This window comes from Phyllobates terribilis, unplaced genomic scaffold, assembly GCF_046119375.1.
Source record: "Phyllobates terribilis strain yellow unplaced genomic scaffold, ASM4611937v1 Scaffold_11__3_contigs__length_659146591, whole genome shotgun sequence".
NCBI lineage: Eukaryota > Metazoa > Chordata > Amphibia > Anura > Dendrobatidae > Phyllobates > Phyllobates terribilis.
Genome location: NW_027362771.1, coordinates 67,529,794 through 67,543,391, shown reverse-complemented (window position 1 = coordinate 67,543,391; position 13,598 = coordinate 67,529,794). Strand labels below are relative to the sequence as shown.

The following is a 13,598-nucleotide window of genomic DNA, read 5'->3' as shown; positions in this document are numbered from 1 at the left end:
CAAAACCTAATGCTAGCATCACTCACCACCAAACATATTGGGAATTGCAATAAACAGCAAAGGACTGAACAGGGAAAAGGATTATGTAGCTCGCATAATGATCAGGTGTTGATTACCTCCCAATCATCCCCAGAAAGCCACTCCCTGCTAGCTTCAGCAGCAGACTAGACAAAATGCCATCATTTCTTAGTGCCAGAAAAAACAGCATCCTGTGTCGCCTGGTAACTGGGGAAGACAGCGTCCCATCTTCCCCAGGCAGAGAAATCAGTGAGAGACACAGTGTCCCACGACCTCACACATCCCACAACACCAGAATGTGACGCTCCACAAGATTAGGAGTTTCCCTGCACACGTGGTAAGTCCGCCTCCAGGGTCAGGACAATGGCGGCGCTTGCGACTGGAGTAGCGTAGTACTGGACCTGCTCCATTCCCATGTGGGACAACAGAACCACGATTCGTAACACTACCGTAAATCCTTTTTCATATAAACCCTAGAATTTATGGTACTTTAAAATAAATAATAGTATAATAGAGTAATGATAAATGGTAAATTCCCAAATCTTGTGAACCAAAACTCATAAGATACAGACAGGATACATTGACAGGTTTAAATGGTACAAAAATTATCCGATTTTCATTGAGAAAAACAGACGATTTTTCATCTGTATCGTTATCTCTATGTCTCTTTTTTACTTCAATATGGCACAGTTTTATGCATTAACAATTTAACATATAATGATAGGTCAAATACAGTTGCCTATGTTAATAATTGCAATGGATCTGTAAAAATCAAATGCAGTATTGATGTTTACCAGTATGTGATTCGTTTTTTACGTACTCAATGACTTATAATGGGTGGTGGACATACAGTATAACGGTCTGATCCATAATACGGATCAAAGTAGTGTATGCCGCGCTTTTTGACACACAGACCCTCGATTTGTGTGTAGAAACATTCATATGAACGTCCACATTGACTTGCATTGGTCAGGGTGCTGCTGGCATGCTACTGTTTTTCAGACAGCAAATGGATAGATTATATGATTGTCTGAAGAAGCCCTTACAATATCGTAAATAAACTGACAAATTTTCATACAATGATGTCAGAATACTGGCGCCTTTTTAATATTGCACAGTGTGTGTAAGGCCGGATGATGCGGTCATTATATGGTCAATGTGGTCAGAAAAAATACATGTAGCTAGTTGACTACGTGCGTTTTACATAAACAAATATGCTTTGACAGTGTTTTTTGACTGAGTTATTTGGTCTGTTTTTTCCTTTTAGTATTTTCATGCGCAAAAAAATGTAGCATCTCACAGTTCCTGCAAAGTATATGGGATTTATATAAATCTCATGCCCACTGTGCCATTTTATTATGCTGCAGAAACTAAACTGCAGTGCGATTTTTAAATTCGCAGCATCTCAGAAAATGGAGTAAGATTTGTGGCGTAACGTACTCCACAGCATACCATGAATTTTAAGAGTGGTCGTTGTCAAGCCTTGTCGTGTCACCGACCTACTCAATGTCCAGCCCTTTTAGCTTACCTGGCCTAAACTGTTGTGAAAACAATAAGTCGCAACGTTTTTGTGCAACTCCGAGTTGCTCAAAAATTTGGTGACGTTTCAAATTTCATTTATGCTAGAGGCTTAACTGCTTTAATGAATCGGGGCCAAAATCCGCAAGCGTATAAAAGGCGATAAATATGCATGTTAAAAAATAATGCATGACCTTAATTAGCTAATCGGTGCAGAAATTCTGCAAAAGATATGAATCATCAAAAACGGAGGAAATACTCATTGTGGGAACTTAACCGGGGCCATGTTCCCATGTAGCGTAAACACTCCATTATTTCTGCTGTGTTTTTTGATAGAAAATTAGCTCCATTTACGTTATTATTATTTACTATTATAGCGCCATTTATTTCAGGGTGCTTTACATGGGAAAAGGGGTATACATAATGAAAAACAGGTACAATAATCTTTGAACAATACAAGTCACTGACTTATGTAAAAAATAAAACTGCTCCTTTTTTAAGTGCAGAATCTCAACGTTTTTGCACTGAAAAACAATTCGAGCAAACTACTATTGCCGATTTTGGTGCGGACACCTGGATAGAAAAAAAAAAAGCAGCAGAAAAAAACAAAGCGTATACACTACGTGGGAACATGGTCTAATAATCCAATTCAATGAACATGGAACGCTGTGAAAAACTGCATGCAGTAAAAATCCACATGCAATCAACCGCACATGGTTTCTTTTCACCATGTCACGCCTGAGTCACAACTGCGCCGTCTGGCTTTTCCGTGACATTGTGACAATCCTGATCTATGAGAAGTGTGGTGCATTATAGTAATACATAGTCCAGTCCTTAGGACCAACTCCAGGTCTTTCTTTAGACCCATCATGATACAAGTGTCTTCATAGGAAGCTAAATAACTTTCACTTACCCACCTGAGCAGGACTTGGGACTTGCTCATTTTATCAATTGGAAACACAGCAAGCACGTGGCGTTTTAGTTTCATGTTCATGGTTCTAAACTTACACTTTTGATTGGGAGACGTTGATTCTGCCGTAAATAACCTCATCATTGCTGTTTTGCTTCTGTAAATCAATCATGATTCCAGAATTCAGAGGGATTTATTTCGTTTCTGAGGATGTCGAGGAGTGCAATGGATCCCTTGTTATCAGAAGAAAGAAAAAAATGCTTCAGTATCCTACAGGTGAAAGACCTTCTTTTTGATTATCAGTGGGCTGATGGATATTTTGTTTGATCTACTCCAATGGGTTTAAGTTTTTGGAAAAATCTATATGCTAAAAAGCAAATAAAGGAGTTTTCCCAACATTGAAAACTGACCCTATGCCTGTGATGGGTGATCACATACTGATTGCTCTGGGACCACCTACTGTGACCCTCAGGGATCCATAGCATAGAGCTATGCAGAGCGCTGTCTGAATAGCATAAAGGTTGAGTATACAGTTGTCTACTGGATTGCCAGAGACATGTACTATATAACTCTTTGCTATTTCCAGTTGTCTCATAGGGAATTAATGGAGCAGGGTGCACATGTTTGATAGGGGATAACTTTCAAACTTAGGAAAACTCCTTTTAAATGGTAACTTAATCCTTGCTATAAATGACCTACTATGGCACACATACAGACAGGATCACATTTACTAAAACTGCAATCTTTTTTTGATCCAGCTCAATAGGCTATAATGGGTAGATGTTCTATCCATGAAAAAGGAAAGTGTGCATGAGAAAAATTATTGACATTTGTTCTGCTTGTGACTGTGTTGCCTTTTTGCCAAATTTACTAAAGTGTCTAACGAGGTTTGATAAATTTGATGCATTTTAAGAGAACACTTCTTTCTTGCGCTGTGTCACCCGCTAAAGGAGTGAGAATTGTTTATTTTTCTTCATTAATGTAAGTCGTAACTCATCAGGTTTAGACATTTTTACAAAGTTAATCACCCCCACTCTCCGACCCATATTCCAAAACTTGTTAGAGCTGCTTAAAGTTACAAAAAATCAGATTTTTTTTCTTTTTATTTTTTTTTGCACAAAAAAAATGTATGTGTCACTTTGACAAAAAATAACTGGCACAAGAGCCTTGAGAGTATGAATTGGATGAGTGCTATCCATTTTTGTTTTTCTCCGGGACAATCTGCAAAAAAAAAAAAAAAATCGCAACATTCTGCAGTTTGACTCTAAAATTGGATGCCCCTATTCAAGTCTATGGGGGCATCCAATTTTTACAGATACATTGCAGTTCTGTAACATGGGAAACTGTAAGTGGTCTTATAACTGATTAATATCTGCTGTGATATAGAACTGATTGTATACGGACTGTACACGGATGACAAGTGAGATAAAAAACAAAGTCTCCCTTTTCTGGATGAAAATCAGTTTGGGGTCTTTGTTTGGTTTGTTTTTTTTATACTGTCATGTGACTTTAGCCCAGGTTTGGCAATATTTTACCTCACAGACACTGATATGATGAGCAGTAGATTTGCCCCAAAATTTGTGTTATTGCCACCTCTTCCATTAAACCTGACATCTCGTTTTTAGGTTTGACTCCCATTGCTTACGTCATGTTCCAAACTTCGGAAGTCGTACGCTGTATTTTTTTATACCGCATCAACAAATACACCAAATATTCATTGTGGGAATTTGGCCTAAAAGCAAATAAACTATAGAAATATACAAGGCCTAGCCTGTTCGGGTATATGAGCGTTCCCTAAGAAGTTTGCAATGTGGGTTGATTTTTTTTTTTTGTTTTTTTTCTTCATAAAGTTCATTTTTTAAGAAGATCTATTGAGTCTTATTAGAGATGAGCGAACCTGAACTTAAAAGTTCGGGGTTTGTGCCGGACAGTTGGTGTTCGGTGCTAAATGCTGAACACGGACTTCTCCCGGAAGTCCATTGCAGAGAGAGAAAAAATGTCCCTGCTCCAAAGTTCGGATCCCCATTGTTTTCAATGGGGTTCTGGTACCCGAACCGAACTTTGGAATAAAGTTTGGGTTGGGTGCCAAAACCTGAACTTTCACGGGTCCTCTCATCCCTACTTGTGTGTCAATTTTATTAAATAATTACTCTCCAGCTAAATTAAAGAGCAGCCATCCTTTTGAGGTAACATTTCAGAATGAATTGCCCTTTGTGTACACAAGGATTAATTTCTGGCTTGTATCCTGCGTATTTCACCAGTTTTCCCTCTGCAGTCTCTCTAATTTTCAGTGCTCTCTCGGAGCTAGTAGAAGGAGAATAGCTGCAATCATGTCTCCCACACACAGTACAAGGATTGATTCTGATTCCTGCTGCCCTTTTTGTTTTATTTTTTATTTTTTCCCCCTTTTGTTTGCAGCCACAGATGTATAGCCGGGGAAGACCAGATTCAGCAGTGTAGCTGTGAATCAAGCTTTGGGATGAATTACTGCTGCACGGATCTGCTTCTCTTACTGTGCCAGTGCCTCTCCCTAATTCTCCATAGGTTTTAATAGTTGTACCCCAATACTTATTGAGCTGTGTTCTTTGCTTTGGCCAAAATGGATTTGAGCTTTTTTCAGCGTGTAAAATTAGTTGAGGATGGAAGGAAGTAGCTCGTAAGTTTAGAAAAGGGTATATTCTAATATAAAAACCAATTTTATAATATATTTGCCTATACTATTGATTTATTAAATAGTAGCATCTAACCCATGGGGATTTAGCCTTCCTCTGGTCAACATATTAAGTCGATTGAGTTCAACCTATAGCTTATGTCTATCTTAAAAACGAAGGAATATTGAAAAAGTGATCATTTTTAATAATTTTGAGTAATGTTTCTGTACATTAGTTAGATTCTGTTATTCACCCTGAAAAAATTTATGAATAAACTGACAACTGTCAAAGAGCATGTCCCTGCGTTCTAACTCTGCCAGCATGGATTGGACAGTGTAGGACTGAGTATGGATACACCCCTAAGGACTCATGCAGATGGGCATAACAATCTGACGAGTGCTGTCCTTCATTGTGACAGATGGCATTCGTCCCCATGTTATTCTATGGGGCCATGCACAAGTCCAATTTAGTTTTGTTTGTTTTTTGCCCTCAGAATCTGTTTGTGGAAAAAATCACAGCATGTCTGAGTTTGATCCAATATTTGGATCGCACTCGGACGTGCAAGTCTATGGGTGTGTGGAAAACATCGGACTGCACTTGGATACCATCTGAGTGCAGTCAGATATCTGCGCACTCCCAGAATGGAAAAGATGGAGATTTATTTTTTTTCCTTCTCTTTATTTATCCAAGAGAATCGGATCAACTCTGATCAGGGTGTCATTTGCACAATCAGTCCTATTCCCTAGGACAAGAGACTCTTCGGCCGTCTGCACCAGCCTAACACCTAGCTATTAGGCTATGTGCCCACGTTGCAGAAATGAAGCAGAAAATTTGTGCTTCATTTCTGCAAGTCCTCTCCCGGAAAAACGCATGCGGAATTCCGCACGCGTTTATCGTGCGTTTTCCACATGCGGAATTGCCTTGCGTTTTTTATGCATTGCTCAAGGCAATTCTGCAAAATTAATTGACATGCTGCGGATTTTTGAACGCAGCATAAATGCTGCGGAAAAATCCGCAGCATGTGCATAGAACTTGCGGAATCCCCTTGGGGACCATGGGGTGCGGATTACCTAGCGTTTTACAAGCGTTTACGCTGCGGAAATTCCGCATCAAAAATACTTGTAATCCGCAACGTGGGCACGCAGCCTCACTTTATGAATACATTTCCAAGAGGGATAACGGAGGAATTACATGAAGCAGAGTTGTAAGATGCTTCTGAATAGTTGAATATTATTTATTTTTTGCAGGGTATTTACATATCCAGAGTTGTGACAGATCTGCTTGAAACAGAAGTGGCTGTTGCAGTAGTCGGCATAATTTTTTTTTGCTCCTCTTTTTGTGCCCTGCACACAGGAAGAACCTGCGACGTATCGGTAATGGCTTGCTGTTTTGCCTCTGGGGCTTCCTTCTGACTGTGCCCCTATGTGAATATAGCCAACATTTAGCACACACCATATAATGTTATGATCTCATTGCTGTCAGGTTAATGTATCTCCTATGTGCGGCTAATCTGTGTATAGTAAGTGCTCTCTCCACAAATTCCTGTAGTTGCTTCTTGACAGATGCTCAGCTCTTGCCGCTCACGGTCCTCTGGGCATTTTATGAAACCTATGTCTGAGGAAAAAAGTAATCAGCAAAGTGGTATGCCTTTGGAAATGGAAATATTTTTAAGTACTTTTCATCATAGATTTTTTTTTTGTACTGCTTTGTTCATATACTGGAACAGAAATTCTTTATTTCAGAGGAGTCTGAATTAAATATATCATGCGGTATTTTTTTTAAGCTCACTTTAAGGCTGCGTTCACGTGCAATGGTTATTCTGCGTGTTTTAACCACAGCATCACTGTGCTGCTGCAGCCCTTCCACTGTTTCCCTGCACAATCCTCTAACGTTGCAGGTGAAAGTCATTCTGCAGGGAAACAGTGGAAAGACACTAGCAGGATATGGTCATTGTGTGTGAACACAGCCTAATACTTACACCTTAAACTGCAATAATTAAAGAAAGTGCTCCTGTGTTTTAAATGTTATTGCTTTCATACTTAACGTGCTCAGAAGTGGCGGCCTGCCACATAGCCCTAACCCTTCTGACTCGTAGCTCAGTCTGCCGGTGGTCTACAGATGTTATTTCACAGGCAAGCCAGAAAAAATCCTAGCACTAGAAGTGGCTGCTTGTTGCCAGTACTGGACACATGAGGTGGATGTTCAGAAAGGGATTTCATGGGGATCCAAAACGGATTGTAATTCCAGTATATACACTGGAGCATTTTTTCCCCTTCTCCCATGACAGCACCACCTGAGAGAGGGTATCCGCCCACCAAGGACAGGAACCTACTGAATAAAAAGGCGGTACCTCTCCTCCGCATCAGTTTTGGTTCCTGTCCCTGATGGGAGCCTCACCAGGTGGTACCTCACGTACCTGGATTATGGACGGTGCGGCCTGGAGGCCGTGGAAGCAGCAGATGGTCCCTGTTCCCAGCCCGTCTGGCTGCTGCCCGGGTCTGCGTGTGGGGAGGAGGTGCTGTTTTCCTTTGGATGCCTCCCCGCGTGCGCCGGGGCCTGCGGCCGGGTCTGCGCCTCGCAAAGATGAACTGAGCGCGCCGGCCGGCAGGTCTTCCGGGCTGCGCACGTGGGGGTCGCGTCGCACCCTGTGACGGAGCGCGCCGGAAGTCCGGGCTGCGCACGCGCGGGGTGCTGACGCGCCCTATCACGGAGTGCGCCAGACACCGGGTCTGCGCATGCGCGGGTGGGAAGCTGTCATCCCGCTGCAAGCGCGCAGTGTGCCGCTGGTCTGCGCACGCGCAGAGGCAGGTGGATCTGCGGGTAGCGCGCCAGCTGGCTAAAATTAAAAAAAAAAAAGAAGAAAAAGAGAGATGAGCATGCTGCCGGAAGGGGAGGAGCCTAAAGGAGGTGGAGCCCTACTGCTTTTAAGGATGGGGAGCAATCAGGATGGCGGTGTCTGCATCCCCGCCATGATGAATGAGGAACCGCAGTCACCTGGGCAGCAGCTGTCACCGCCACAGGAAGTACAGCAGCAGCCACAGCCATCAGAGCAGCGCAAGCAGCTCAAACAAATGGAACGGGAATCTTCCCATCGACAAAGTCACAGCAGTGAGGGGCGTACGAGTTCCGGCAAGACTGGTCAGAAAAGACTTCGTCAGTCCGCCTCCGCCAGATGGGAGCCCTCATGTGAACGGCAACCACCGCCTCCGGTACCCTAGTCTGAACGGCAGTGTGGTGAGTGATCTTCGTGAAAGTCTCACCTTGAATAATGTGCTCTTCTCTCTCTCTCTCTCTCTTTTCCTCCTTCTTCTCCTTTTATTTCTTGGGGCAGGAGGCGAAGAAGTGTAGTGCTAAAAATAAAAACAGGGAGTGTGCTTTATGCAAAATCGGTCTTCCCACCTCCTATGCCAAAAACCTTTGCTCAGACTGTATTCAGAAAACCATTGCAGAGGAGTCCCCCAAGTTTTCTTTAGAATTAAAGGATCTAATCCAGACAGAGGTCAGAGAGTCTTTAAGAGGCTTAACCTCACTCAAAAAGAAGAAGCGAAAACTAGTTTCTTCAGAATCAGAGGAATCAGTGGAGTCCCGTTTTACGAGAGAACTGCCTTCCTCCTCTAATCACTCCTCATCGTCATCGGAGTCTTCGGATGATAATGGGGGGGGCAGACCTTGTTTTTCGGTTGATAATACTGAGAGACTAGTTAAAGCCGTCAGAGGGACTATGGGTATTACCGATACCAAAGTGCCCAGAACAGTCCAGGATGTTATGTTCGGGGGCTTAGACCAAAGGAGGAGACGCTCATTCCCGGTCAATGACAGGATTAAATCTCTGATAGAAAGGGAATGGAAGAAACCGGAGAGGAAGGGTCAGCTGCCGTCATCCTCCAAGCGGAGGTACCCCTTTGAGGATGCGGCTAAATGGGACAAAACCCCTAAGATTGACGTGGCCATTTCAAAATCTTCAAAAAAATCCACTCTGCCCTTGGAGGATTTAGGAGCCTTAAAAGACCCGCTGGATAAAAAAGCGGAGTCCTTCCTTAAGCAAACCTGGGAGTCGTCAGCAGGGGCCCTTAAACCGGCAGTAGCAGCGACTTGCACTGCTAGATCTATGATGATCTGGCTTCAACAATTGGAAGACCAGATCAGGAGGAATGTGTCCAGGGAGAAAATTCTATCAGACCTTCCTCTTGTGCAGGGAGCGGCTGCATTCCTGGCAGATGCATCGGCAGATTCAGTTAGGCTGGCTGCCCGGTCTGCAAACCTCTCTAATGCAGCCCGTAGGGCGCTATGGCTCAAGAGCTGGCCAGGAGATGTGCAGTCAAAGTCTAAACTGTGCTCAATCCCTTGTGAGGGGGACTTCTTGTTCGGCAAAGGTCTAGATGACATCCTAGATAAAGCCGCAGACAAAAAACATGGATTTCCCACGGTGTCTGGTTCCCGATTTAACAGTTCCTTTCGGAAGAGAAAATACAGCTGCAGTAAAGCTCCCAGAGACCAAGGTAGCTGGAAAGAAGTTCAAGAGCAGGCCCAAGAACACTGTCAAAATATCAGCCCCCAGAGGTTTAGCGGAACAGCAGGAAGTTCTCTCTCTGCTCAGGAAAGGAGTTCTGGTGGAAACACCTGCACCCGAGCAAGGAAGAGGATTCTATTCGACCCTCTTCCTAATAAAGAAGCCGGACGGCTCCTTCAGGACCATTGCGAACTTAAAGAGACTGAACGACCATTTAATCTACAGGCCTTTCAAGATGGAAACAATAAAATCAGCCATAAAGATGTTATTTCCGGACTGTTTTATGTGCGTCCTCGATCTGAAGGATGCCTACTACCACGTCCCGATTTTGCCAGATCATCAACAGTTTCTAAGAGTAGCTGTACAATTCGGCAGGCACGTAAGGCATTTTCAGTTCGCAGCTCTTCCCTTTGGCATTTCCATGGCGCCGAGAGTCTTCACAAAAATCATTCTGGAGGTCACAGCGCACTTGAGGGAAAGAGATATTTTAGTCATCCCTTATCTGGACGACTTCTTAGTAGTGAGCAGATCAAGTCAACTCTGTGCTCTAGCCCTGGCGGACGTCATGGCCAGTCTAAGACGCCTAGGTTGGCTGTTAAATCTGGAGAAGTCAAGGCTGGAACCAAAGAGGGTTCAGTCTTTCCTGGGTCTCATTCTGGACTCGGAAAACCAAACCTGTCTTCTGCCAGAGGAAAAGAAACTGTAGATCAGATCCCTAACATCTCAGATTGTCAGCAATCCGACCATCACCCTGAGGAGTGCAATGTCTCTGTTGGGTACAATGAGGTCTTGCATTCCGGCGGTTCAGTGGGCCCAGCACCATTCCAGATATCTTCAACAGGAGATTCTGGCAGCGGACAGGCGGCTCAAAGGTTGCCTGAATGGGAAAATATCTCTTCCAGATGTTGTGATCAACTCCCTGGACTGGTGGACATCTCCGGTCAACCTATCTTTGGGGGTTCCTTGGACCTTCCAGGTGTCGGATACAATTACAACAGACGCAAGTGCGGAAGGTTGGGGAGCTCACCTAAGGGATCGTTCTGTACAAGGCCTCTGGTCGGACAGCGAGACAAGCCTCTCTTCCAACATGAAAGAGCTGTTAGCAGCCAGAAACGCGCTAAAAGAATTCAGTTCTGTTCTTCAGGGTCCTCACGTCAGGATAATGTCAGACAACAGATCAACAGTCGCCTACATCAATCATCAAGGGGGTACCAGGTCTCTCCCTCTGATGTTAATAGCGGATCAGATCTTCAGGTTTGCCGAGAGTCGGCTGGTTACGCTCTCGGCACTGCATATAAAAGGGGAAGAGAACATAAAGGCCGATTTCTTGAGTCGTCACATCTTGAAACAAGGAGAGTGGGAGTTGAATCCAGCCGTTTTTCAGCAGATTGTGGATCGGTGGGGACAGCCCCAGATAGATCTGTTTGCAAACAGACACAATCGGAAGACCGAAACCTTTTGCTCCCTGAATCCAAAAGAGGGGGCGTTTGCGGTGGACGCGCTGCAGATTCAGTGGGATTTCACTCTAGCTTATGCCTTTCCCCCTTTAGTACTGATCCCTACTATCCTGAGGAAGATCCGAGAGGAACGGGCGAGGGTTATATTGATCGCCCCGTTCTGGCCAAAGAGACCATGGTTCACTTGGATGAAGAGAATGTCCCAAGCAGATCCATGGGTTCTTCCGGACATCCCGGATCTCCTCAGGCAGGGCCCAGTCTGTCATCCCCAAAGAGCGGGCCTGCATTTGACGGCTTGGATTTTGAGAGGTCGCTATTGACGCAAAGGGGGTTTTCTCCAGATCTTGTTACTACCCTTCTAGCAAGTAGAAAGCCGATAACAACTAGAATCTATGGTAGAACCTGGGCTAAGTTCTTGTCTACCTCGGGTCAGTCTGCCAAAGGGAGGGTTCCTATTGAGGCCATACTAGAATTCCTCCAGAAGGGGTTAAACATGAGACTAGCCACCAGTACTCTTAAGGTACAGGTATCGGCTCTGGGGGCACTGTATAATTATGACTTGGCAGCAAATAGATGGATCATTAGATTTATTAAAGCCTGTCATAGATCCAGACCTATTCCTGTTCCAAGAATGCCTCCTTGGGACCTTAATTTAGTTCTGGAAGCATTAACCAAACCTCCCTTCGAGCCCTTAGAGAAGGTTTCAGAAAAAATCTTAACTTTAAAGACTGCGCTATTGGTGGCCCTGACATCAGCTCGTAGAGTCAGTGACTTACACGCACTATCCGTTAACCATCCATTCACTCAAGTATGTATGGATAGAGTAATCTTAAGACCAGACCCGGCCTATCTTCCAAAGGTAGCCTCCAAGTTCCATAGGACGCAAGTAATCACTCTCCCTTCCTTCTATCCTAATCCTAGGGATTCTGAGGAATATAAGCTTCACACCTTAGATGTTAGGAGGGTGTTAGTCCAGTATTTGGAAGTGACAAAAGCCTGGAGAAAGAGTGACGCTTTATTTATATCCTTTCAGGGGGCTAGGAAAGGACTTAAGGTTACAAGGGGGACCATAGCTAGATGGGTCAGGGATACTATTACCTTAGCCTACTCTTCTAGCAATCTGCCGGTTCCTGAGAACCTGAAGGCCCATTCCACCAGAGCGGTAGCTGCTTCCTGGGCTGAGAAGGCGGATGTGCCCATCGACATTATATGTAAGGCGGCAACTTGGTCATCCCCTGCTACATTTTACAAACATTACCGTCTTGACCTTTCCTCTTCTACTGATCTGTCCTTTGGTAGAAGGGTGTTGCAAGCGGTGATCCCTCCCTCTGGTATTTAATCTCTATAAATCTCTCAGGTGGTGCTGTCATGGGAGAAGGGGAAAAGATCCTAGTTACTTACCGGTAACGGGATTTTACAGAGCCCATGACAGCACCCTATTAATTCCCTCCCCTTTATCCCTGTGGTGTGCACTTTTTTTAAGGTGTTTAGTACATATGTTGAGGTGGTGGTTATGTATTAACCTGTCTTCGGAGGCCCTCTCATGCTCTGAAACAAAAAACTGATGCGGAGGAGAGGTACCGCCTTTTTATTCAGTAGGTTCCTGTCCTTGGTGGGCGGATACCCTCTCTCAGGTGGTGCTGTCATGGGCTCTGTAAAATCCCGTTACCGGTAAGTAACTAGGATCTTTTTTAAATCAATTTTAATTGAAAGTTACTTTTGTGCCACTGTTCAAATTAATGTATTTTTAGTCCATGTGGAAAACAGACAGCACATGGGCCCAATGTTACCTCACATTAACCAATATGTAAGTTATTTTTAATGTGGGTCTCGGATCTGTGTGAACGAAATCCTATCAGTTAGTCTGGTCTAATTTTACTCTGTTAGCATGCACACGGAGCAAGTCACTACATGGCTGTACGCCATGACGTCGGGCCTTCATACCACCCTCATGGAGTCGGTTTCTAACCGTTTGTGCAGACACATGCACATTTGTGGCCTGCTGGAGGTAATTTTGCAGGGCTCTGGCAGTGCTCCTCCTGTTCCTCCTTGTACAAAGGCGGAGGTAGCGGTCTTGCTACTGGGTTGTTGCCCTCCTACTGCCCCCTCCACATCTCCTGTTGTACTGGCCTGTCTCCTGGTAGCGCCTCCAGCCTCTGGACATTACACTGACAGACACAGCAAACCTTCTTGCCACAGCTTGCATTGATGTGCCATCCTGGATGAGCTGCACTACCTGAGCAACTTCTGGGGGTTGTAGAGTCCGTCTCATGCTACCCCGAATGTGAAAGCACAACCAACATTCAAAAGTGACCAAAACATCAGCCAGAAAGCATTGGTACCGAGATGTGGTCTGTGGTCCACACCTGCAGAACCACTCCTTTATTGAGTGTCTTGATAATTGCCAATAATTTCCATCTATTCTCTATTCCATTTGCACAACAGCATGTGAAATTGATTGTCAATCAGTGTTGCTTCCTAAGTGGACAGTTTGATTTCACAGAAGTTTGATTTACTTGGAGTTATATTCTGTT

The 13,598-nt window shown here is 44.2% G+C and overlaps 1 protein-coding gene across 2 annotated transcripts in view; it reads left to right on the top strand.

Annotated features, from left to right (window-relative positions):
• PPP2R2B (protein phosphatase 2 regulatory subunit Bbeta) overlaps positions 1-13,598 on the top strand; it is a 476,270-nt gene that overhangs the window by 112,130 nt on the left and 350,542 nt on the right. The window lies entirely within an intron of this gene.